Source organism: Camponotus vicinus, unplaced genomic scaffold (genome assembly GCF_025532165.1).
Source record: "Camponotus vicinus isolate PSW18456_S1 unplaced genomic scaffold, iyCamVici1.0 SCAF_8, whole genome shotgun sequence".
In the NCBI taxonomy this organism is placed as follows: domain Eukaryota; kingdom Metazoa; phylum Arthropoda; class Insecta; order Hymenoptera; family Formicidae; genus Camponotus; species Camponotus vicinus.
In genome coordinates this window covers 16340716-16367707 of record NW_028141980.1, presented here as the reverse complement: position 1 = coordinate 16367707, position 26992 = coordinate 16340716, and the positions used below count along the sequence as shown (strand labels likewise).

Here is a 26992-nt window from a genome sequence, read left to right as displayed (position 1 = left end):
CTAAAGTATAGATCTCTGTAGGAAAGATGTTTTACAATCAATTGTATATAAATAAATATATTAATTATACACAGAGAAAAATATCATTCTACTGCCAAGAAAAGCAATTACTCAGTTTATTTTTCTTTTTTTAAGTAATAGTTTTCTTCAACAAAGAATATATTCTTGATAATAGTCTTAAAATATACTCATCACAAGTGTTAGAAAATCTCATTATCATGTACTCAAAAGAAGAATTTATTTTCCCTTCAAGAATATTGTAAAGTAGTATATCAAAGAAAAATCAAACTTACTTTATTTGTCAACTCTATGTAATAAGCAAACCAAATTTTTGTTTTAATTTAATATTCTTGACTACAATACTGCACTTACTAAAATTCAGAATATATTCAATTAAATTTAATGCTTGTGGTGAACTGATATATTTGCGGATATATAAACTTATGGTATACTTATAATAAATAATATTTACTTGAATAGTGTATACATTTTTCTCTGTATAAGAAGCATTTGCTGTCTTATTCTCGTCACATTATAAGTAATTAACACAAATTGCATCTGGATAAATGTATTTCTCCAAATTATCTCATTTTCGATTCCAAATATACGTGTTTATTTATCCCTTGGCATAATCTCGCAACGTGTAGTGATACACCGAAGGCCCGAAGGGAGCCATTTTGCTGTCTGCCATAGGGAAAAGCCAATAATGTCGCATTTCACGGAATGAGAATTTATCGCGCGTCATTAAATGCGTCCAATTTCCTTACAAATTTCTCCCGGGAAGGATTTTATGCCGCGAACACGGCTCAAAAGTCTGGACACGATTATTGGATACGGTTATTGTTATCCTTCACCGCCACTGTTGGCTCCCCACGATTTATCCCTTACGCACGAACACAACAGTCATCATCTCCGCGAAAGAAGAAAGCTCGGGAGCCTTTGAAGGATCAGGCTCAGGCTCGTAAAAATATGATACGAGCAACTCTCCTTCGACCGCCTCTAACTACGGTTTAAAGCCGATGTTTAAAGCAAACGTGATATCCACTCGCGAGCGAGATATTACACGTCGGTGAAGAGGGGAATAAGAGGATAGGAACAGAGAGAACGCCGTTCGCATTTTTAAATTTCGCGAGCCTTTGTGTCGTCGTCTCCTCTTCCAGGCCGGATCGAATTTACGCACGTATCACTGTGAGGCGATGCATCAGTGATGCATCGACATGCACCGGCGACGGAATCAAGCCGCCGAAGCGATACTGTGTTGTAACAATCCTATTTATTGAATATATCGCGTATAATAATTATTACACGATAAATTAAGGGGATACTGTAATTTTCGATCATCCAAAGTACGGAGTCGTGTATCAATCTGGTATAATTGATACAATTATCGTGATATTTTTTAATAATTAAAAATACTGATGTACAGAGGTAGAGGAGAAGGGATATCTCGGGTTCACGGAGCATCTGGAAGGAAATGCTCGCATTATTGCTAGCTAACACATGCAACATCTACGTATTATGCCGGTCACGTACTATCGGCGAAGAGAACGACTCTGTTAACAAAACAAAACAGCAACGCGTGATTTCATTTTTCTTGCAGCGCGATCCATAACTTCGCGAATGCGAAAGAAAGCAAGATGGAGAAGATTAGCAATGAACCGCGAATTCAACTTGGTCTCTACATTTTTCCCGTTTTTCAGCGATAAATCATGCCTAAATAATAATATATCATAAATCATTACTAAATGATGGTCAAACATTCCGTGATTGCGTTTCCTTTATCATTGATTACATTCATATGTTACGTATATGAAATATATATATGGACAGAATATAATTCTGTATCTACAAATCGAAACAAGAGATTTATAAAATTTAATAAAATCCCAGAGAATTTAATTTAATTATAAATAAATCTCTAAAAAAAAAAAAAAATTCGAAATTTTTAATAAATTCCTCTTTAATAAACTCTCCTAAAGCGTAAGTGAAAAAAATATAAAAAAAGAAAGGTTTATTAAAAATCTCTTATTTACATCTAATATGTGGACCGAGAAAAATTTGTGTTCTATGCACATTAATCAGTTTCAGGGAAAAATTAATTTTCTATGAAACTGACACATTACTATCTTGCACTTGACTCTTAATAGCTGCGAAATTCAAATTTCTGTTTTCATAAAGTCTTATTAATCTCTTGATTGTAAAAATTATATTTATATAAATATAATTATATTTAATATAATTATATTTATATAAACATATTATAGTTATTCTTTTATGCGTGAATATATATTATAATTTAGTGTTAAATTTTCATTCTAATAAAATATTTAATATATATATATATGTATATATATATACTCCTGGACAAAATTAACGCATAATTTTTTTTCACTTTTTCTTTAAAATTTTTCGTTAAAATTTAAATATCAGCTTTTAAAGAAAAAGTGAAAAAAAATTATGCGTTAATTTTGTCCAGGAGTATATATATTTCATAATATAAAAATATTGTAAAAGATACAAGAAAGAGAAAGAGAGAGAGATTTTTAGAGATTGAAGAAAAATATGCGTAAAATTACAGTTAATTTTGCAGGCTTGTTTATTTTTCTTTAAGTGGTTTCCGTAATAATGTAATTAGAATGCAAATTAAAGGATAGAAATTCTATTGCGATATAGCGATGCGACGATCCTAAGTTTCAGGCCACTGGGGAAACGAACACTGATAGGGCCCAGCGCGCTTGCACGCTAAACGATCGAGGATATAGCATGCCATTCGGATTGAGTTTCGCAACGCTATTACGGCTTCGGAACGAATAAGTAACGAGTTTACGCTCGCAGGTCGCGGGATTTCAATTTCGTGTCGAAAACTTATTGGTATACCATCTCCGCCCTCGCTCGTAACGAACTGCATTGAACCAAAAGTTGACTGCGTATTACATGCGATGAATAATCATGATAACAGAATACATGAAATAATATTTGAAAGGAAAAAGAGAGCGCGCGAGAAGGAAAAAAATCTTCTCTAATAATTTTTTTATATATTTTTATTATTTTCTTTTATTATTAAAGAAAAAGCAGAAGCACACTTTACTTACTTATCAATATAATTCAATTCAAAATGCTTTTATAATGCACTCTGAAAGACTCTACAAATTTTTTAAATTTGTATTTTATATCTTGATAATCTTTTCTGCTTGAAAGCCCTTGACTAATTTAAATATGAAAGAATTTCACGAAAATTATGATACGTTTTTATATTTCGATATCCTCCACAAAGCTAAAATACAGTTTTTCTTCATATTTTGCGAAAATAAAGAAAAAATTCATTTATCTCTAAATCATATTTGTGCTCACACACATATTATGCTATTAATTTTTTATCAAATTCTATTTCTACAAGCTAAAGAATATATTTCTTATTAAATTCATTTTCTTATATATCTTTCAGGGAGTAAGATATATTTCTTTTTATGTGCGCCTATATTATTCGCAGAAAAAAGGAATATCGGTATCGGGAGCTCTTATTCGAAATATTGACCTTTTCAACAGTCACAAGTAAGCACACTCAGTCTGATGTCATATATGAGAGGGATTTAACGATCGCTGAACATAGGTATAATAAAAAGAAGGCATGCAAACGACTTATTTTTATGATCAGTGGTTTCAGTGATGTATACAAGCGCATATTTTTTCCGTTTGCTGCAGTAGCTATTTTTTTAAAAACTTTTTTATGTGAAGAGATCGATCGCTACACTAGCTATCACGATGAGATCAGTAAACACTAAACCGAAATCAAAACCAATATATTTGCACCGAACACAATAGTTAGTACAAATCGATTAATTGTAGATACATGTTACAATCGTAGAAAAATGTATTTAATTAATTGTCTATTCGCAATTTTCTGAATTTTCGTAACAAATTATTCATTTTATTAACAAGAAAATGAGGTGGAAAGAAATATTTCATTTATTAATTCACTTACAGTTGCTGTAAATCTTTAATATATTAACAAAGAGTGAGAAAAGCGTGAAAGAAACTGTCGCTGAATCCTCCTTCACACTCGAATGTGTCGTAAAAATATCCCGACCTCAGCAAGCTTATCAAAAAGCAGCTATATGGCTATATGGCTATAACGCGACCCAAGTTCTTCTTCCTTCTCGACTTATCTTCGCGAAGAGGATTTTCCAATCCTACTTGCCACGATCTCACTGCCGTGTTCGTGGCGCACCGATAAGGAATCGGAGACGGAGACTGCTCTGTGAAGGTTCGATACCTCGGTGAAAGGTATCAACGGGGGCCTTCATTAAACTGGTCGACCGATCGAGAAACGAGACGACGTAATCGCGGGATGAAATCCGCGCTACAGAGATCCTACGATGCGTATATCCTAGAAAAGGTAGGGCTAGAAACAGCGCACGAGAACCGCGATCGAGAAGATGGAGATCGTTCCTATCGGGAATTTCGCAATTTCCGGCTGAATCCGACAATTTCCTCTCGTCGCACGCAGCGTGAAAGTTTTCGCACGATCGACCGAACAGTTGGTCTAATTTACGTTACGTTCGCGAACTAGAATTGAAGAGCCAAATCCCGAAGACGAAACGAACTAAGGAGAAGCACCCAAGGATCGGTGAAATATAATATTCATGGTACTTTGGAGTTATTGATTGTAAGATTACCGATTTATGTCGATAACCATCGCACTTTTCTCGATTTATTTTTCGTCTTAATTGTTTTTTTCTAAATTTCTATAGGAAAAATATATGAATTAATTAGTACGTGTAATCAGTGTAAAACATCCGATATGTATATATAATAATATTTTAAAATATATTGTAAGAAATAAAATAATTATTAATTACAATACATAGGCAAAACAATTATTAAATCTCTGCAAAAAAGAATAATTATTAATTAAATCTCTACTCGATCAAATTTAATTTTTATAAAAACGAGAAGTTTTTGTTTTCTTATTAATATTTGCTCCACGAATTAAATTTATTTATACGTAAATGCTACGAGCGAGATAGTTATCGTGAAAGCGAGGGATTAATATTGTTCGACGAACGAGTTGTGCAATACACATAGATAAAATAATTATTAATTAAATCTCTACATAGACCAAACTCGAATTTCATAAGAACGAGACATTTTTTTGCCTTCTTATTAATATTTGCTCCGCGAGTTAAATTCATTTATGCGTAATTGCTACGAGCGAGATAGTTATCGTGGAAGCGAGGAATTAATATTGTTCGACGAACGAGTTGTGCAATACACATAGATAAAATAATTATTAATTAAATCTCTACATAGACCAAACTCGAATTTCATAAGAACGAGACATTTTTTTGCCTTCTTATTAATATTTGCTCCGCGAGTTAAATTCATTTATGCGTAATTGCTACGAGCGAGATAGTTATCGTGGAAACGAGGGATTAATATTGTCCGACGAGCGAAGGACGAATGCCGATATTTTATCATTGGAAAATTAATTGGATTTTTTTTTAAATAATTTTCGCAGCATTATTGAGAATCTTGCGCATTCGTGGGATAACGCGGATTCGATTGACTTAACGACCGTGCTGATAAATCAGGCAAGACTGAGCCCCGAGCGCGTCGCTGAGCCAAACTTGATAATACTAGGCACCTTGCGAGGATCAATAAATCGTGAAATTTATGCTGATCCCCTTCAACCCTTTCCTCTTCTGCGCGGAAACTCTCGGCCTGATATGTAGAACTATGGAAGGCTTGAGTTAAACGTTAGGGGTTGTAAACAGAACTCGCCAGAATTCCGTGCCGCCATTTCGGCAAGCTCGTAATAAACGATCTTTCGCGATATGGGTTATTCTTATGCAAAACACCTACCATTGTCCTGCTACAGCATCGCGTTATGCTCCTTCACATAAATTACAAAATGTAGCAGAATCATTCCATCTCAAAACAAATTGCTTATTGTCAAATATAATGTTATAAATATATATATATATATATATATATATATATATATATATATATATATATAAGATATATATGTATACAACTATTTCTATATCTACAGCAATTTCTATATCTTTCACTATAAATTCCATGCATTTTTGCGATGCGTCATCACGTATTTATGACGAAAACACGTCGCAAAAAATTATAATTAAACTGAACTAAACTTTTTTTTATTATTTCACAAACATTGTATGTATTATATATAAATACATATTTGCATATATTATATATACAAATATAATTATGAAAAATGTCATATGTTATATTATTTTAATTATTTCTCTAACATATATGTATGTAACCTTCTTTTCACGAAAATTTTAAAACCACTATGAATACTCGTCTATTTCTAACTTTCATAAATAAGCATCGATTAAAATCGCACGAAACAAAGATATATAATTAATTATCGTTATAATCTCTTTTTTCATTAATATGTAATAATAATTTTCATTCTCGCTTATTATTATATAACATAATTTTATATAATAATAATATTAAATAAGTTTTTTATAAGTAAAATGGTATTGTATTTAGAATTTATTATATAATAATATAAATGATTATATAATAAATTCTAAAATATATAATTGTGCAAATATGTAACTGTTCGCACATGTATTGTATTTCCAAGAAATCAATTTCATCAACTCGAATAAAAATCTTATCTTCTGTTAACACGAATCGCGGGAAACAACTATTTTCAATCCCAAGAACTTATTCTACCTCAAGCTTACCAAGGAAAATATTCCTTTCGTTTCTCTATTCATACCGGAAGTTAAAATTAACTAAAAGCAATTCTTGAAACTTTTGTCCTTTTCTCTCCTTCATTGTTTCTTTATTCGATACAAACTTTTTTTCTATCCTGACAATTGTCTTTAATATTTCTATGATTTCTTTCATTCCTTATTATATTCTTATTATTTGATTAATCTAATTTTCAATTTACAAATTATTTTATTAATTACAATTATTATAATTACATTTTTTTATTAAATCAAATTTTTCCCGATTGATTACTAGATTCAAGCTATTAATTATAAAAGTTTCTATAGATTTCACAATTGTCTCAATATTTTCAAACGTCAATGTAAAATGCTTTACATTGATTTCAAGACAATTAAAAGGAACACTTTAAAATTAATATTGTCATTCAAACAAGAAATAATCATTCCGCGAATAATATCATTAAGATTTAATATCAATAAATTTCTTATCTCTTAATTCATTTTCTCTACACTTTATATTCATTTATTCGTCGACAGAAAAAAATTTGCTAATTTTCTAATCTCTAAATCGACCCTCCGTTCTCTTATTCTCGTATCCCTTTTCTTGTAGCCTAAATAATCTTATATTAGCATCACAAGCGTAATCGACAAATTTTCTTTGGCAACGCTCGAAACTGAAATAATTTTCACGAAATTAATTAAGATTTTCCAAAAATTCTTATAAAATTGTTCTCCGATAAGCAGCAACCGAAATTGACATCGCTCACCTTTTATCTTCCGTTGCGATTCGTCACGGGCATGTCGTCTAGAGCTCCTAACTTCCGTAACAGCACGACTAGCAGTCCACTCTCGATCCGGTCTCTTCTCGGCGATTATGCGTGCCAAGAAGAGGGTAATATCGCACCTCCCCCCCTCCCTCCCACTCGGATAATGCGCGATTGATGATGTTGCACCTGTACTTATTCGTTCATCGCGATCCTCTCTCTCTCTCTTTCTCTTTCTTTTTTTCTCTCTTCTTTTCTTTCTATTTTCACTCGCTCATTATCGCGCGTTACGTTAAGACCGAATCGGCTTTCTTCCTGATCGAATGGACCGTCCTATCAAATGTACATATCTGTTGCCATCTTAGATTTTGCGCCCCGCAGGATGTCCAGACGTGAACGGTTCTCGGGACCGACCGGCACCGACTGAACTCCTGCCAAACGGCAACCCGGAAGACGACCATCGTGCTCCTGCGCCCGCTATCGTGGACGAGGGACGCGACATTGGGTGCCCTCTCGCGATCGATACTTTAAAATGGATAGCAGAAGCGACAGATAACACAGAATTCTGTCATTATAATTCTACCAACGTCGAATAACTCTTATATTTAATAAAATTGCCTTTCATTTTACATTGTAATATTTTGCTTGAGATGTATAATTTTAATAGATAATTCAATCAATTTTAATTAATTGCAATTAACCAACAATTAATTAAATTAAGTTTATAATTATTAATGCTGCATTTACTAAATTTTTGCCAAATATTATATGGTGTTATTTTTAATGTTATCTATAATTTCATATGTTGCTCTTTGATCTATTCTGATATATATTACTTTCTTATTTAGCAATAAATAAATAAATAAACAAGTAAATAAATAAATATATATATATTTTTAAATTTATTTATTTATTTATTGATAAATAAAAAAATAATATGTATTAGAATAGATCAAAAAGCAACATATGAAATTATTGATAATATTAATAACACCATATAATATTTGAAAAATTTAATAAAGGCAGCATTAATAATTATAAACTTAATTTAATTAATTCTTAGTTAACTGCAATTAATTAAAGTTGATTGAATTATCTAGTAAAATTATATATACATATACATATATATATATATATATATATATATATATATATATATATATATATACACACCTTTGAAATAAAACTGAGAATTTTGTTACATTTAAATTCAATCATTTAAAAAATTAACAAATTGCATATACATCTTATCACAATGATATGAATACATTGCATATCACAATAATATAAATTGAATTTATCAGAAATTCCAGAATTTCATATTTACTAAAATTGTTTTTTCAATAAATTTCTACTTTACTAGCTATTGATACAATCTTAAAAGCTTATCGATAAAGTAAATGTTAAACAGAGAGGAGTGCACTCGCAAGTTAATAAATGACATCAGTTGATAAATTGGATAAATTAAATTAGATTAAATGATAGGAAGATTGAAAAATATTGATAAGAGTTAATGTTTGAGAAAAATCATATATCAACAGCAAATATCTGTAGCAAATATCTGCAGAAATAAATTTTGTTACATTACTAATTTATCGACAACAAATAACGATAGAATTAACGTAACTTTTAAAAATAAATTTAGATTATTGTGATATTATTGTAGCATTTAGTAACATTATTATAATGTATATATAGCAGTTTATAAGAAAAATAATTTTAACACATTTAGTAATATTAATAATATTAATTTAGTAATAATAATTATTAATAATAAATAGAAATAATAATTTTGTAACATTTAGTAATATTATTATAATATATATGTATATATATATATATATATATATATATATATATATATAGCAGTTTATTAAAAAATAATTTTAAAAAGTATTATAATTTATAAAGAATTTGAAAAAAGATGATCAAAATATTGTTAACATTTTATAATTTTATAAAGAGTAACACACATAATTATAATGTAAAACTAATTTAATATAATTATTATTTCTTAATCTCTATATTTAATTTAATAATCTTATTTTATATTAATTTAATTTAATAATTTTAATTCATATTTAATTTAACAGTTATATTTATTTTCAAGTTTTTATTTTTCTTATTTCTTATTTTTATATTTATTAAGAAGAGAAAATATATTAATGGAATTTTCATGGGAGGGACTTATCTATATATATAGTGATCGAATAAAATCAAATAAAAATGTTACATCGCATCCGTCACTAGAATTTACAATTAAAATATTAAAATCTGATGATGACTTCGTTACATTACATGAATATATATAACATCGCATTATAACGTCACAGATGTCTAAATAATTGTTCAAACCTGGAGAATTGAAAAAAGTATTCATCAATTTTTTTACTCGCGTATTTTTTACAACGCACTAAAATTGTGATTCTATCTGTTTTTATTATTGTATCATATCTGAGAAAATCACAGTGAAAGAGAGATATATGCATAAAATAGTTGGCAATTAAATCTTCAAAGTTCAAACTCGAGAAAGAACTTGAATCAAACAAATCTTTAATCGTTCATAGAGAAATATTTGCGAAAAGTAATCACGACAAAATATTCATTAATTGTCGATATCGAGCTTACTCTCGTCCTTTCGCCGGCAGGATCGGAAAATAAGAATACGCACTGTCCTCCAGCGAACGCAATTCATAATTCATGATCCGTTACGTCTATCTACAGGGTGACTCGACACAGCTTCAGGCCACTATACATATTGATACTTTGGCGTAGAGAGAGAGAAAGAGAGAGAGGGAGAGAGCGCTAACCCCTTTTTCTCAAATATTTAGACATCAATGCTATCGAGACATGTTTGCACATAATTCTATTCATAATTCTACTCAACGCGTATTTAAATATCCAGATGTTCATTCGCGTGCCCCCGGGAAATGTTTGCGCAACTCGCGATGGTATCCCTTCAAATTCCCTCCTTTGAAATGATAACCTCACCAATAAATATTTTACTTTGTTTTGTGTTATCTTACCTTCTTCCTCTTTCCTCGACGATGATTTAGCAGAGACTGACTTGCCATAAAATGCGAAACTCGCCGAGCCGATTTTATTCCGGATGGGCACTTTAGCTTTTTGTCGATCATCCTCGTTGCACTGTCGACAAATACACGAATTATAAAATGAGATTTAAAAATCAATAACAGACACGATCGTTCAAAGCATAATATAATGTTATTATATTATATGTTTATTACTATTAACAATCACGTGATATACAATGAGCGTTTTTCAGCAAACGACACAGAGGACACAGTGTAACACAATGAATCATTACATCCTTGTTTACATTCGGCAACTAACAAGGATGAAGTGATACACTTTGTCCTCTGTGTCACTTGTTGAAACCCCCCCCCCCCCCCCCAATAATTCTGATACACACTTGTATATCACACTCACCTTTGTGGAGTAGAAGACAAGAACACGAAGTTTTTTTTCTCTGACTTATTTAAAGATTCCAGTGAGCTAACTTGGGCAAATTCGTAGATATCTTCGTATTGACCTTCAGCTTAACATTCGTTCGCGATCTAGTCACACAAAGTACTCAAATAAATGAACAATTAATTATTACGATCACATTGATATAAATAATATAACACTCACGACATCTATATACGTACTAAAATTCGCGGCCATAAAATTAATTTTTCTTTTGAAATGAAATAACTACATTTAATTTTGACTTAAAAATTTATTATTTATATAATCAAAAAGATCCAATATATAATAATCCTTTCCATCATGTTTTATTATAAGCTTTTACAAATCTCTCTCCCTCTTTCACTCCTTTATTAATTAATCCCTTTATTAATTAATCTCATTAACCAAAACCAAAATTAGAGATTAATTATTGTTAATAATTTTAATGAATAAATAAGTCAAAATAAAAGAAATTCCAATTAAATAAAGCCCATTTTTTGCTTTTTATATAAAATGAAATTGAAATTCTAATTCAGTAATATAATGAAACAACATATTTTACTTCATGTAATAAGAGAGAGATGTCGACGTGAAATTCGAACGCGCAACTGATACTTACACGACACAATCGGACGATTCTTGCGACATTCTCGGCCTTTGTTTACATACGCGAGATACTTTTTTTCGCACAATGTTTATTCCACAAGAAACACAAAGTGACGCGGTAAAAAGTACATGATATGTATGAATGTAACCGCGTTCAGTGATGAGCGACGCGAACTCGGACGATGATCACCGAGGGACGCGAACACGAACACGCTTCGATACTTTGACGTTTCTTATGATCCACATGATACGCTCGGGCGAGCGGACAATCATCATAATCCGATGTGTAATTCGACACTTAACTGTGACATTTACAAAATATCGGACACAGATGCGACATTTAAACGCGCGCTTGTCCGGGTACACGACATACACATAACCAATACACATAACCAAACTGATACTATAAAAGACGATTTACTTGCAATTTACTTATCACACGAAAGTAAAAACCAATAATTGATACTAAAGGATGATTCACTTGTAACGCAGTGCTCATTTAGACTGTGCAAAAATTGGATTTAAGATTGAAATTTGAGACTGCACAAACGCACAGATGATTTCAAACAGATAAAAATTTTCTGATTTAGAGGGCTATCGCACATGAAATTGCAGAGCTGCATAGACCAATGAGCATCGAGTATTAAGTCGCCATATTGACTTACATAATATTCGATGCTCATTGGTCCATATGGTCTTATGCTAGTAATTTCATGTGCGATTTACTGAAGTGTTTGATTAACCAATTAGAACAAAGAAATCTTTGCGCCGATTGATCAATAAAAAAAAAAGACAATTTCAATTAAAAAAACCAGCGCGGATTGATAAAAAAAAGACAGACCAATCACAAGTCGCCGTCTTATGATATGATTCCAATTAAAGAATCTCTAACGAAAAAGCGTGTGAAACTCTTTACTTTGATTTATGACAAAAAAAATAACAGTTGTTGTTTCTTTGTCTTTTGCAGAATTTTGAAGAAAATGGCAAGCTCTCTGATTAGAGAATAGATTCTCTTGCCTTCTTACTGTGTAAAATTCACCACTAAAAATCTATAATATACACGTTACATATAGATTTTTAGTACAGACGGTAAATTTTCGAACGCGACCAATAATTCTTTAATCTTGACAGTACGCCATCTATAACATTTCAAATCTATGGTACCGATTATATTACACGAATCGCGCGATTATAAAGTCCGTATCAAATTACACATCAAAGATTATGGATTGAAGATTAAAAATTAGGATTTAATCAATTGGAACAAAAAAAGAACTAAAATTTCTTCAATCTCAATCAGCGTAATCTGATACAGACTTAAGGAGTATTCGAAGTTGTGATTACCGCCAAATTTACGTCACTCATCGTCGCTCATTCTTCGCGACGATACTTTCACGGTGTTTTGTTTTCGGAAAGTGACAGAGGAATAAACACGCACGGTACGTCTCGCCTTTCGCGCGTCTCGCAAAAACATCTCGCGGATGTAAACAAACGCCGGGGGCATCTTAATAGTGCGTCAGACGATAGGCGTCCAGTCGCCCGAGTGTCGCGTTCATCGTCGGAAGTGTCGGTGGGAGAGTCTCGCTTTCGCGTTTTACACCTGTCAAAAGTGGAAATAGCGCGCATGGGGCGTGTATATCGGGCGCGCCGAATTATGTATATCGAGCGATCGTGACGGTTAACTATTCACTCGGTCTGAACGGTACGGCATGAACCTCGTTATCGATGCCAGTGAAATTGCGATTCTCGCACCGTCGAATCGATAGACGAGTGGACGCCATGATGGATTTTTGGCGGCGGCGATCAAGGGTGCGAGTCGAAACGAAGAGCTCCGTGTTTTTCGCGCCTTTTTTACTCGTCAAAATTGTGTGTTGCGTGCGAATATATGTACACCGGGAATGGCAAATTATATATCGCGCGATTGTAAAATGATTCTGTCTTTCGTGTAAGCGTCGGGAGTGCCGGAATAAATTTATTTATTGTGTATAAATAATGGACTGTGCGTGTGCGTGTCGCGATGTCTCGCAGAAGCAAACAATGATTTGATTACAGCTGCTTGGTGAGTTAATTCGTCCGATTATTTTTCTATATTTATACAATTTAATTCCGTTTCTTATTACGTTTATTACTTTTCTATATTTGTATGATTTGATCTTATTTCTTATTACATTTAATTTCATATTATATACAAACGTATATACAAATAAATTTCATATCCAATAAAATCCAATTAAATAAAATTATAATTGTGCATTTCGATTATTTTATTTATTTATAATGATTTGAATATTTTTCAAATTCATATCAGAGTTCAAAATTATTATATGGAAAAAATAAAATAAATTTTGATAACTTAGTAAAAAGTAAAAATTAATATTAATATTAATATTAATTTATGTATGAAAGCTAACTCAGTAAGTAGAAAACGCAAAATTAATTTATTAAATAAAATTATTTTGTAATATATTGTAAATTTATATAATAATTTAATTTTATTATATAATAATTTATATAATAATTTAAAATGGAATTTTAATATTTTTCTTCATATAATATTTTATAAATATTTTTAAAATATTATCTAATTAGTAATATTATACATTTCCGAATATTTAAAAATATTTTCTAGATATTACTCAATAAGCAAGAAACGTAAATGATTAAGTTTATTCATTTATTGATATTATGTACAACATTAAAACTTATATTATTTGAAAACATTACATTGTGTAAAATATTACTACAATAATATTGTATTAATGATTTCTCGTTTACGGAGAAATTAGATTTTGATTTGTATTTATGAAAATTATTGAGTGCAAATATTGATTATATTTGTTTTTATTATAGGAGAGAGGAGAGTACGCATGACGCATATCTACGCATGACAAATATAAATTGGTGAGTGAACTATTTCATATTATATTTGCGCAACTATTTATTTGCAATAACAATTATTTCACGATGGTTATTTTTTAAATATTTATATAAGAATTATCACATAGATACACACATATATTACATACGCATGCTAAATTGTCTGACAATAAAAAATTAAGTTCTGTATTCATGTGGGAAGTTTTGTATCAACAAAATTCTATACAGATTTGAAAAGATAAAATTAAGGATATTTAAATAATGTTATAATTTAAATAAAAATGTTAATATTTAAATAAATTTAAGTATTCGGAATATACATTCTTCTAAATTTTTGAAAAAATCATAAATTAAGAAAATAATATTTATAAAAAATTGATAACATTTATAAAAAAAATAATTTAATATTTTGATAAGAACACAAGTTTACATTTACTATAAAATTATTTGAAGTATCTAGTGAAAACTATAAAAAATACTATTTTATGATTGGTATCCATCGTGAAATATTCCAAGTTTGAATAAAAATAAAGTGCAATGTTTGTTGAGATTTAAACAATACTTGTTTTATGAATTAATATAAAATTATTGCAAATCGATAGAAAGTTAGTCGCGCAAGTTCTCTGTATATTCGACATCTTATAGTGAAATATTTTGAGAAACGTTGCAATTTTTCGCGCAAACCGGGCGTTTTACATTGCTGGTTTTGCCAGGAGGCAGCCACTATTTCCGATGGCTGAGCCTTGCCAAAGCTCAGCAGTCAACTACGATGATATATAGATATATGCATACGAGATGATATCGCGAGCGGAATATTTCGAAGTTTTATTTGATTCTCGCAACGCGGAAACATGAATACGTCACTCGAAAATATAACGAAGACATTTGCTTTTGTATTCCATATACGTTATAACACGTAGTAATTGTACAACACAATGATATTAATTTTTTATTAATACATTCATTTACTTTTATTAAACTACTCATTTATTTTAATTATACCTTTCGTTTATTTTGTACATTATAATTATAAATATTTTTTACAATTTTTTAATATTATTTACTTAATTTATTTTACTGAAAATTTTACATTATTGTAATTATTTAATCGTTAGGAAAAATGATCTTCGCTTATATATCAAATCGTAATTGCTGAGCTTTGACAGGTAAATTTAACCCTTTATTGCGCGGTTTTCTAATTTTGTTTGCAAATATTGACATAAAGAGATATGATATATTTTTTTTATTTATCTATATTTTTTGTGTAGATTAATTTTTCTTAGAATTTTTTCTTATTCCAATAATTTAAATTAACAATAATTACTTATTATTTTTTAATATCAAATTGTAACTTATGCACACTTATGTACACTTTTGCTGAGGAAAATTTTGAAAAAAATTTAAATTTATCGAAAAGAACACGCATACTTTGCTACATATCTTCCAATAAGCACTTTTTTTATATTTATTCGACCGTTCGTCTCAAAACAACGCGAGGCAATACAGGGTTAAGCAAATTCCTGGCGTAAAACCGGCGGAACGAACTACATTTCGTGGAAACGAGACGGCGCCGGCTCTAAATAAAGCAAAGAAGGGAAAAAGGAATAGAGAGATCGAGATATATATCCCCAGGACCAACGCCTATGGTCGAGCTTAATTATTTTGCGTTGCTCGCGCGGCGGTTGCGGCAGATTAGAATAAAGCTCACTTTGCGGCGAGAAGACTTCGCCTCGAGAGGACCAAACGTAATCTGAAGTTGCCAAGTGCTGCTGGGAGGGGGAGGGAGAATTGGCTTGCCGGTCTCCGCTTGACTCGCCGGACCCACACGGATGAAAAAACTCCGATGGAGTTTCAACGCGGCCTCCTCGGTCAGATCTGCCCCGAGGAAGCAGCGAGAATTTAATTAAGAATTTCCGCGGACGGCCGGGGCGCCATATTGCCGTGACACACACACACACACATACACACACACACATACACGCACATACACATACATTCATACGGGTCACCCGGCCGCGAATCACGCGACTTTCTCTCTCTTGCCCTCTCCCTCCCTCCGTAGCCACCCCTAATTAAATCGAAAGAAATCTCACACTCTCTGCCATTCTCTTCTTTTCCCATTCGATGTACTTTTTCTCTCTATTTCTCCAAGTTCATCTCCTTTTAGTTCTGGTTCTCGATCTCTCTCTTCCAATACTGGTATTGCTTCGGTGCCAATTCGATGATTTCGCCTGCGGAAAGGTTCGCAGGAAGAAGGGAATTTACATTTTAACCTTCGTGGCTCCGAGGATTTATTTCACTGTATCATTTTTGTGAGGCATTTCTTATTAATACGGATACATGGTATATTATGTTCGAAAAGTCATAAAATTATATCTTTGAATTTTTCACTTGCGTTTTTTTTAATTATGTTAATTTTTATGTGATTCTCTAAATTTTTCGAAAAATTTTGATTAATGATACAAATGATTTATATGTGCAATATTTATAAACAATACTTTTCTCTTGTTATAACATTATATTATTGATATAAATTATTACGTTTTTATCATAAGAATATATTATTATACTTCTCGTTAATTCGTGTTATCAGGTTGATATTTTTTAATTATTTATTATTATATATCCTCGGGGCCAATGGTTATAACATATATCATAGTGTTTTCCAATCTTTGTTTTCCAATCTTTTTTCTTTGAGTGATAAATATTTAGTAAAAAAACTAACTGAACAATAATAAACAAATAAATATATATATATAAAATTTATGTTGCTTTTATTTATACATTTAATTATATTTATTAATTGAGGAATGTAATAAAAACTTTTAAAAAAAATTGCTTCCTGGTAAAAAAATCTCGGTAAAAACATCTCAAATATGTTTCGCGTTCCACTGGATTGGAAAACGTTTGATAGATGTATAGAATAAAACATAGTTAATATACTATGAGATTTTATTCTATACATTATTAATTTCGTCGTTGGAATCTCAACAATCGCTCAAATATGAAGATTTCTCGAAGATAAGTGCACTTATCGATTATTATTAACAGCGGCGTTGCAAGTCATTGATGTCTGTATTAATCTTATTGCATAACAAAAAGTTATATTTACGTTTTAATGTAATGCCAGGTTAAATGCGATTATATTACGATGATTATACATGCAAAATAGGATTAGCGTGATTATTTTCGTTCACGTTCGCGTCGATTGTGCAATATCAAGAATAACTTTCGTGATAAAGTGACATTCTTTGACTCTGCTCAATAATAGATTCCAGAAGAGAATCCGTAATACCTTTATTGCAATATTTGAAATTCCGCCGAGATTCAATAATGGCTCAATCCGCTATATTGGGTGCTGTAAGTAAATTTTAATGGAGAGGTATTGGAGTTTCGAATCGTGGTTAACTAAACAACAATTACTGTTAATCGGTGACAAAATCAGCGACATGCCTCTGAGTAATACGCGATCATTTCCGATATGATACAACACACGATATCACATTTTCTATATTTTAATTATTTTTTTGCATGAAATATTGTTCGTGTTTTTCTTTTTTCCCGGAATTTAAATTTATATTACACAATTTAACAATTGCAACACAAATTATGTAATTAATTACATTAATTAACATCTTTGCTGTATTTAATGTCTTTATTTCATGTTTTTAATGCTTAAAAAGCGCTGCGTAAATTTCTCGCATTTTTTTGGATTATATTCGTATTTTAATATACGTGAACGAGATTAGTATTCGTATTTTATCAAACTTGTTTAGAAACACTAGACGAAAATTACGGGATGGGAGAATATACTGAGGGCATTTAGGAGTTCCATTTTAAGTTCTCTCCTTTCTGTCCTTCTCTCTGTCACTATCGTGCCTCTTTTACCTTTCTCCTCTCGGATGATACTACAATACGCCATTCTTTTCCTTGACGTTGATTAACGATTCTTTGGTAAAATATATATAGCCATGCGTAAAAAGTGGTATCTATTTCCTTCCTCGCATAATACCTCCGCGCTCGATTCTTGAACCCGATTCTCAGAAAAAAAGCCCACCCGAAGCTTTGAAACATTATTATAACAAGTATCATTACGTTAAAATGATTATCTTCGAAAACGATGAAATTTCTCGCATCGCGTTAAAATTTTTTATTGCATTTCGTAAGTTGAGAGAAAATATTACACAAAATACCTAAACAAATTAAAATTTCAAACTTTCCCCGATATTTGTTACGTTTTATAAAGATGATAAAATATATACGAGTATTTTTTTTGTTTAAGGTAATGAAATAAAAATAAAAATATATAATTTTCAAATATAAATGTACATATCAATTCTCTCATATATTATAAAGGTTTTTAATATTTATTAAAATTTTTATATTTTTCGCTTAAATTTTTACGAAATACATAAAAAATTTTTCATATTTATTAAATATATTATAAAAATGTAAACGCATCTATGAATTTTTATTTTTTTCAATAGGAAAATCGTAAAGTTGAGGGAATTTCGGAGAATCAATAAGACAGAATTCTATACAACCCGTTTTTATTATAAGCTTGAATTATATATTAAATAATATTTATGTTATAAATATATAACTCAAGTTTTAAATATACCTTTACACATCTTATACATATCATCAAACATATGTGCTTACATGCGCGTATATCTGGAAAGAAAAATAATAATATGCTATAATAGGGCTACAAGAAGAAGTAATGATTAAATCGCGTCAATGTATCATCGCTTTCTGCCGCTTCGCGGCAAGGTGTGTAAAATTTACTGAAAAGAAAATAATGGGAAACGAAAGAAAAACATAGCGAGAGACATTCCTTGCGCGAGAAAACGAATATCCGGCGTCCGCAAGACACGCTTCATACATATTTCTCTGGACTGGAATTGGATCGCTCGACGCGATTGCAATTGATTGCTTCAGGATCGCCGGTCGATACGAATCGTCATTTTTCGATCCGAAAGCGATGCTCGCTTTCTCCATTTTCCGTCCTCTCTCTCCTTCTCTCTTTCTTGTGCTATTAATATTGACTATATAATTATCAGCCGAGATGCGCTCTCGCGTTTCCATAAACACTACTTTATGTATCGCTAAGTAATATTATACTTGCATACGCAAGAGAGGACAAGTCCGAGAGAGATTTCGTTTGGAACTTTCATCTTCGATCGAGGAGCCAATTCGATAGTCAGTTTTTCCCTCATTTTGGAAACAGTTATTTTTGAACAATTGACCTACCCAATGCGAAAATTTTATTAAATCTCTTCGCACTTGTCCGCTCTTTTATATGGTTGATCGATTTGTCTCTAAAGTATTTCGTTAAGAAACGCGATGTAAATCAGATGATTCGTCCTTTCGACATCATCTCGCAGAAGAAGCTCGTCGTTATAATTATCGTGCTAAGTCGCGATCTTCGTCTTGGTCTCACAGACGCGCGTTTGTCCGATGAAAAAAATCGCGCCAATGTTCGAGGCGGAAGTCGCTGACAGCAGCATGTAATTTACACGTCGCGAGAGATTACGTCGTCGAAAGAAATCACCGAACGACTCCTTTCGCAATCTTGAACGTCATGAAGGAACTCAGGTATCGAAGATATACAATAACAAGCACCAGTTTCACAATTATCTCGCGGCAAGAATTATCGCAAAAGAAAAAAAATGCAAATCTTAAAGGGAAAGACATTTTTTCAATTTTTCTTTTTCGAACGTCGTGCTTAGAAAAAAATTAATCAGACTATTATCGTGTACGTGTGCACTTTTCGATAGATCTGAAAAAAGAAAATTAGAACGATACATGTTAAAAAGTTACTAAATTTGTACACATTACCGTAGCTATTTAACGGATATCGGCAAACAATTGTGAAGCTAGACTTGCTAGCTAGGATTAAAACGTTGCGGATTACGTCGAAAAGATTGACTCTTTTCAGGATTGTATCATCGACACTATCACACGCTAAATTGTCGCTTAAAGCCACGTTGTATATGTGTAACAATGTCGCAAACTTCTTTTTACGCACTCTATATTCAGTGGACGGATACACGAGCTATAATAAATTTTGCCTAAAAAGTTCATTCCTCGTGCGTGATTTTCGAAGTACGTGCGAGACGCGAGTGTAATTTTTTTCTAAAAAAGTCCCACTTCTCCGCATTTTCGTCTTCGGTGACGAAATCATGCTCGGTACATACAGAACTAATGCATTTTAATGACGTTTTAAAATCCATTTCGGTCGAAAATCAAGCACGCTCGTGTGACAGAGTGACGTTTTTTTTTTTTTAACGTCGATTCAGTGATCGCAATGTAGCGCGTTTCCCTTTTCAATAATTGAGTCGATTTCGGAAGAAAAAAATCATTTATTTGATTTCAGCGCGCATACATGTTTTTTTAAACTTCATTAGATTTCGCGCTCTTTACAGAAATTAATTGATTTGCAAGCATATAAATATAAATATATATATAAATATATATATATATATATATATATATATGCATGCACAGAACCTTTTTCACTTAACTTAACGAGAAATAGGATTTTTCTTATACAAAAATCGAAAGGATCCCCGAAAACATTATTAGGAAATAGAAAGAAAAATTCAAAACACATTCTCTTTAGAAAACTTTTTAAACTTATTAGCCATGCGTCTACAATAATGCCAATTTTTCGCAATAATTGTGCATTTTCGTCATTCAAAATGTTCCTCCTGAAACTATCCGTCATTTACTTTGCTTCATGTTTCACATCGTGAAAAAAAAAAACCACCTGTCCCCAGTGTTACACGTGTGTTTAGTATGTAAATCAGCTCCGTCCCTAAGTGCTAATTACGGTAATTACGTTATGAACACTTACGAATATAACTTCGTACACTTGCACCAAAACGGAAAGCTCGTATTTCATGTTTCTGTTCGCCTTAATAAAACGCTGGTAAACTCTTAAGGATAGCCGAAGCGTCTGAACTCGACTAACATTGATACGAAATAATATATATTTTGAAGTATCATTAATTAATTATAATAAATATAAATTACATAAATGATTTAATAATAGTTTTCTTTTAAATTAAGATTATCTAAAATTATATCACGTTCCTTTATTCTATTATTACTTGAAGAGTTATCGAATTTTCATTATTCGAAATAAATAGAAAAATCTGCGACATTTTCGCACGACGTTATACTTGTGAAAGAATTAAATCAAGATTGCAACTGTAAATGAAATCCTGTAATTCTCTTTTTTATATTTCATATATCATTGGCCACTGTTAGTCGTTCAGGTGATCGGCGTGCATGCTTATCGCATAGGCGGTAAGTATCAGTCGAACGGGATCCGCTATAGGTATCGACGTACGCACATAGGTACTCTAAACTTAATCATATTTATGTCGATAGAATTGACCTCTCATTTCGCTTGTTGCGGTTACTTATGATACTTCGATTCTGTCCTGTTCGCACGTAATAGATGCGCCGAAAATTTCTCACGATGTCAAATATCGGGCATCATGCAAAAAATCGACAATCTATTGAGTGTTTACTTTGATATCCGTGTTTTTTTTCGAATCCACTATGCTTCACATTGATTATACTTTTAACGACACTATTCTGTCAGTGTATTTCAATAAGTTCTCGAGGATTACATTTTTATATTAATACCTTGATCGGTTTTGAAGTGTCAACAATTTTAGAGCAGATGAATTTAAATTTTCTAAAGTACGAAGCACAGTGGATCTAGACAGATGGATTTTGCTCTTAAATGCGCGCGTTCTTCTGCAGAAAATGACAACAATCTATTTTTCCGGATAATTTTTGTTTAATAATTTATCGTGCTAAATAATTTACATTGCGTAGTGTGTTGCGAATTGAAAGGAATCGGCGGAAAAACGCGGTTAAGAGTTAAAATCTCAATCGAATTATCGTAGAAACTATTTTCGTAGTTATAGGACACCAACTAATTTGTCAATGCACAACGCGATTTATCTCTAAAAATCGTAAAAACTTCCCCGCGCTATCAACTAGAGTCACCTGTAAGCTCGAATTTACTGTTGCTAAAAGTCGACTCTCGGTCGACTCCTTCGTCTTAAGCACCTAGAGCATACGCCTCGCAAATTACTCAATCTCGGGAGAAATCCGCTAGGACACCCGGGAAGAATCTAAGATAATATCCAGATAACCAGATACTATACAGAATATCGTTTCCCCGTGGACTGTCGCTTCGTTAGGTTGGGACAATAGCAGTACGAATATTAATATATTTAACAAATTCGTCTAATCTCTCTTCGATCCGCTTCGATCTTACGAGACAGACTTTGACCCGCGACGTGTATTCTCGCTCTAGTTTCTCTTATAACACCGGTTCGAGACCCGAGAATGTCGCTATCGAGCTCTATCGGTCGCAGAAAGTGATTCCGCGGTTTTGACTCGTCATCCAAATTCGCGGGATGACTCCAAAAAGTTTCCGTTCATGCGATCATCACTAGGTTAAATAATCGACGATACGACATCGCGATCGAATATCACGCAATATATATACTAATCTTTTCGATTCATCACAAACATTTTGTAAACACGAGCTCTAGAGTCCTCGGTCGCTCTAAGATAGCAAAAATAAGCATTTGTACATCCAGGTCTAGAACTTTTCGGATGTACTTCGCGGGTCGCGCTTAATGTTTTCTCTCGATCAATATTCGCGAATACGCGAAAGAGCTTAACTATTTTTCTCTTCACAATATATATATATATATATATATATATATATATATATATATATATTTATATATATATATATTTATATATATTAAATTTTATCAATATTATTCGAATTAAAATTAAACCTTATTAATAATTCGAATAGAGATTGAAAAGAAAAAAAAATCTTTCCGATGGCTATTTTTAATTGAACGCTGAAAGCGTCAGCTGGGAATTTTCTCCTCGGCGAGAGAGGGAAATCTCGAAAAACGTTTGCGGCGACTCGCGATTTTTATCACGACGACGAATTCCGACGCTCTCGGCCCATTTACTTAGCAGCGACATCGACGACATTAACGATTATTATTCCGCCGACGAGAAAGAGATACAAAGTAATATATATTTACCTAGGGAAAAGCACCAATGAGTCGTGAACGTACAGCTCTCAGCTGAATGTACTTTTCTCTCTCTCTTTCTCTCTCTCCCTCCATTTCTCTGCTCTCCGTTTTTTTCTAAAGTCGATACACAAGATTTCAAGTACCGCGAATCGTGTCGCGGATTCGTCCATTGATCGATGACTAAACTTACACTTACTTTTACATTATCTACTGGTAATAGCGGTTTACTTATATATTATAATTGTACCTAATGCTTATCTTAAACGTAACCTAAAAATATAAGCTAAATATATTATATATAATATATAATATATATATATATATATATATATATGTATATACATATATATCGTGTGTGTACGTACTATATATATGTATAACGTGTAACACTAGCAAACGTACAATATTTACTGTATAGAGTATATTCCATATTTTTCTATATTTAATATCATATATATATATATATATATATATATATATATATGTATATATATATTTATATATATAACGCTGCTAGCGACTGTTTTTTCTCGTATTCACCTTCGTGTTACCTTAATTACATGTACAATAATATAATGTATATCTTTCTTTTATATTTATTTATTTATATATATATCTATATATATATATATATATGTAATATATTTATATTTCTTTGCACACACAATGCGTCCTTTCAGGAGTGCACGCGCGATTAGAGCTTTTTGTTTACCTTTTCGAAGCGCAGCTTCAAAATTTCAAATCCCTCTAATAAAGCATCGAGCTCGCACGATCCTTCCTTTAAACTTTCCTCGCCCTCGTAAACACAAAAATATAAAATTCTTGTCATCCTGCTTAAACCTGATTGCTTCTAATCGTAAATAAATCAGTGCACATTCGAGGTAAAACAAAGTCTCGGAGGTAGACAGGTAAATTTGGAGCAAGTAACGATCTACCGAGATAGATCTCGCATTGAAAAAGAAAAGAACAAAAAAAGGCACACTTTCGCCAAATCGTTTCGCTGATTCGCGCTTTTATTTGGAACAAACAACCGGCGTTTAAGAGCGACGAGACAAGTAAATGTAGTATTAATATGCGCATGTGATACCGAAGTGAAAAAAGGGCGCATTGTGTGCAACGATAGCGTGCACCTTAGAGCGTTATGAGGTTTTACTTTTACAGACAACAGAGATCGTTGTACGCACGGCCTTGTACGTCGGCGAGCCTTAAGCTCTTCATCGTCCCTTTTCCGCCTTGCCCTCCACCCGCACTTCACACCGCCGTGTCCTTACAAATAATATATATATATTTATGTATATATATACGTACGCAATTATTCGATTATAGCAACTGCACGGCGTGCCCCGGGATCGCGAGACGCCGCGTTAAAATCTAAGTTAAACCCAGAGACCGACGCGTCTTACACTTTAAAAATTGACTTGGATGCCGCCCGATCGCGGGATCGAAAAGACTCCTTGAGGGGAGGTCCTTGAGGAAATCGCATGAAAAGAGAAATCACGCGGAGAAGAACTTAAACCCGATGGCGCCCATTTTTTTTCTTTTACCAGCAAATTTTAATCTACCGAAGCTCCAAGCGCGCGCTTAAATTATTCGTTTTTTTTGGCGGTTTGATGTCTTGGCGGTTCGAGCCCTCGATTATTTTTTAAAGGTCGGAGACGCTTCGTGAATCGAGATGCACGCGAGGTTACGGCTCTGAAGATCCCTCTTCGATGATCCGTAATGCTTTTGCATTTGTACAATTGTCGTTAACGGTAAATTGCAATTGTAATATCATCGAAATGGATCGGCAGAATTTCTTTGAGCAACACGTTATTTGGATGTCTTGTTGTTAAGCATGACAATCTCATTCACAGAACAATTAATGATCAATAATATTCAAATATGAATTAATCCTTCAAAAATCCGGGTTGTGTATTGCAAAAAAATTTACAAATATTTCATGTTAAAATAAATTATGAAAAAACAAAATAACTTCGGATCCACATCCCATAACTTATCAATTAAAAATGAACATAACCTTTTAATCTTTAACCTTGTTTTCTTAAAAAAAATGTTGCTGTCTCCGGAAAATTTAAAAGTTATATTAATTATATCGTTGCGAGATAATTTTCGCAACAGAGTAAACACAAGTAAGTTTTTGGTATCAGATCTAGTCGAATAATCTATTGTGAAAATATTTGCAAATTCGCGAGAGCTCATAATTCGCGAGAGCAAGTTGTCGCCAGCAAAATAAATCGTCTCCGATTTATTTTGAGCAGCAGCTCGCTGTGGAAGAAGTCGAAGCGATGATGAAGCCCTCGCCGACGTTGATCGCGCACGCAGCGTTTTAGTTTCTTGCACCACAATTGCACTAGTGTAAATTGGCATTTTTGAAGTACGTATTTCGTCGTGATCTGGTATCATTATGTCTATATCTTATCACAAATCGTCGATTCACCCTTTCGTCCTCGGCATGCCGAACATCTGCAACAGAGAAAGCGAACCATGTCGTTATCGAAACATTTTTGCAAAGTCGGGGGATTTTTCCGCGAAATATAAATTATAGTAGACTGTTTGCATTCTGAAATATTATTGATATTTTGTTATAAGTGGCTAAATGGAAGTAAAAATTAAATATAAATACTTGATTCAATTCAAACTATAACATTTGTTATAAAAAATTCTTTACAATAATAATATTTAAAAGTATTTATGATTATATTACTTATTTATTAAGTATACATATAAAATATCTAAAAAAAAGTATCGAATGTCGAAATGTAGATTTTTTGCCAGCAAATTTATCCATACATACTCAAAGAATATTTTTTTCTTTTGAAAGATGAGCTGCGATTTAAAATTAGATATAAATATCTTCGACCAAAAAAGAGCGCAACTTTTGAATAAATATATAATTTTCAAATTACTGTCAAATCAATTGTCTTGGAAAAAGTAAAGCTTTCAGACAATAATCATATTTCAGAGTGCAGACGTATCATAAAATACATATATACTGGTTTAGTAATTAGCGAATAAAAAGATAGATAATTGTCACTGTATCATTATGCAACCAAATGAAATTAGAATAAAAAATTATATTTAATTCTGCACTAATATCTATCTACAGATCAGCATTTTTTCACAATTAAACAGAGCACCTCAAATAATAAAGTGAATTAAATATTAATAATATAATAGAGAGAAGGAAAATAAACACACAGTTGATGTTTAAAATATTTTCTATTTTCATGTTAAAAATATGCTTCAAATATACATATTTCAACTTTAATTTTCTCAATTTGACTCTTTCATCAATCTGTTCTTAAATGCAGCATTCTAAAGTATAGTGATCTTTTTTTAATTAGGTAGAATCTTAGATATAATTGACGCGTTTAGCAAAAAGATATTCGATAATGCGCTCGATTGATGCACTCACAACTGAACTTAGTCAGCAGAGGCTGTTTCAACGCGATCTCCCGAA

The 26992-nt window shown here is 32.0% G+C and overlaps 3 protein-coding genes across 8 annotated transcripts in view; 1 reads left to right on the top strand and 2 right to left on the bottom strand.

Annotated features, from left to right (window-relative positions):
- The window catches only part of LOC145976216 (uncharacterized), a 94447-nt gene extending 82483 nt beyond the window's left edge, over positions 1 to 11964 (bottom strand). The window contains exons 1-4 of one of the 2 annotated variants that reach the window (XM_083107258.1): positions 11580 to 11960; positions 10940 to 11067; positions 10516 to 10636; positions 7493 to 8014 (exon numbers count right to left, since the gene is read on the bottom strand). The gene's annotated coding sequence lies outside the window, so the exon portion shown is untranslated. Of the gene's footprint in view, positions 1 to 7492; positions 8015 to 10515; positions 10637 to 10939; positions 11068 to 11579 lie in introns of both variants that reach the window. The other variant, XM_083107257.1, reaches the window with a different exon arrangement.
- A 1157-nt stretch (positions 11965 to 13121) lies between these two features.
- Gukh (NHS actin remodeling regulator GUK-holder) overlaps positions 13122 to 26992 on the top strand; it is a 259977-nt gene continuing 246106 nt past the window's right edge. For both annotated transcript variants that reach the window (XM_083107240.1, XM_083107239.1), the window contains exons 1-2: positions 13122 to 13625; positions 14417 to 14467. The gene's annotated coding sequence lies outside the window, so the exon portion shown is untranslated. The remainder of the gene's footprint in view (positions 13626 to 14416; positions 14468 to 26992) is intronic.
- Foxo (forkhead box, sub-group O) overlaps positions 18977 to 26992 on the bottom strand; it is a 163695-nt gene continuing 155679 nt past the window's right edge. For all 4 annotated transcript variants that reach the window (XM_083107242.1, XM_083107241.1, XM_083107243.1 and 1 more), the window contains exon 8: positions 18977 to 25995. The gene's annotated coding sequence lies outside the window, so the exon portion shown is untranslated. The remainder of the gene's footprint in view (positions 25996 to 26992) is intronic.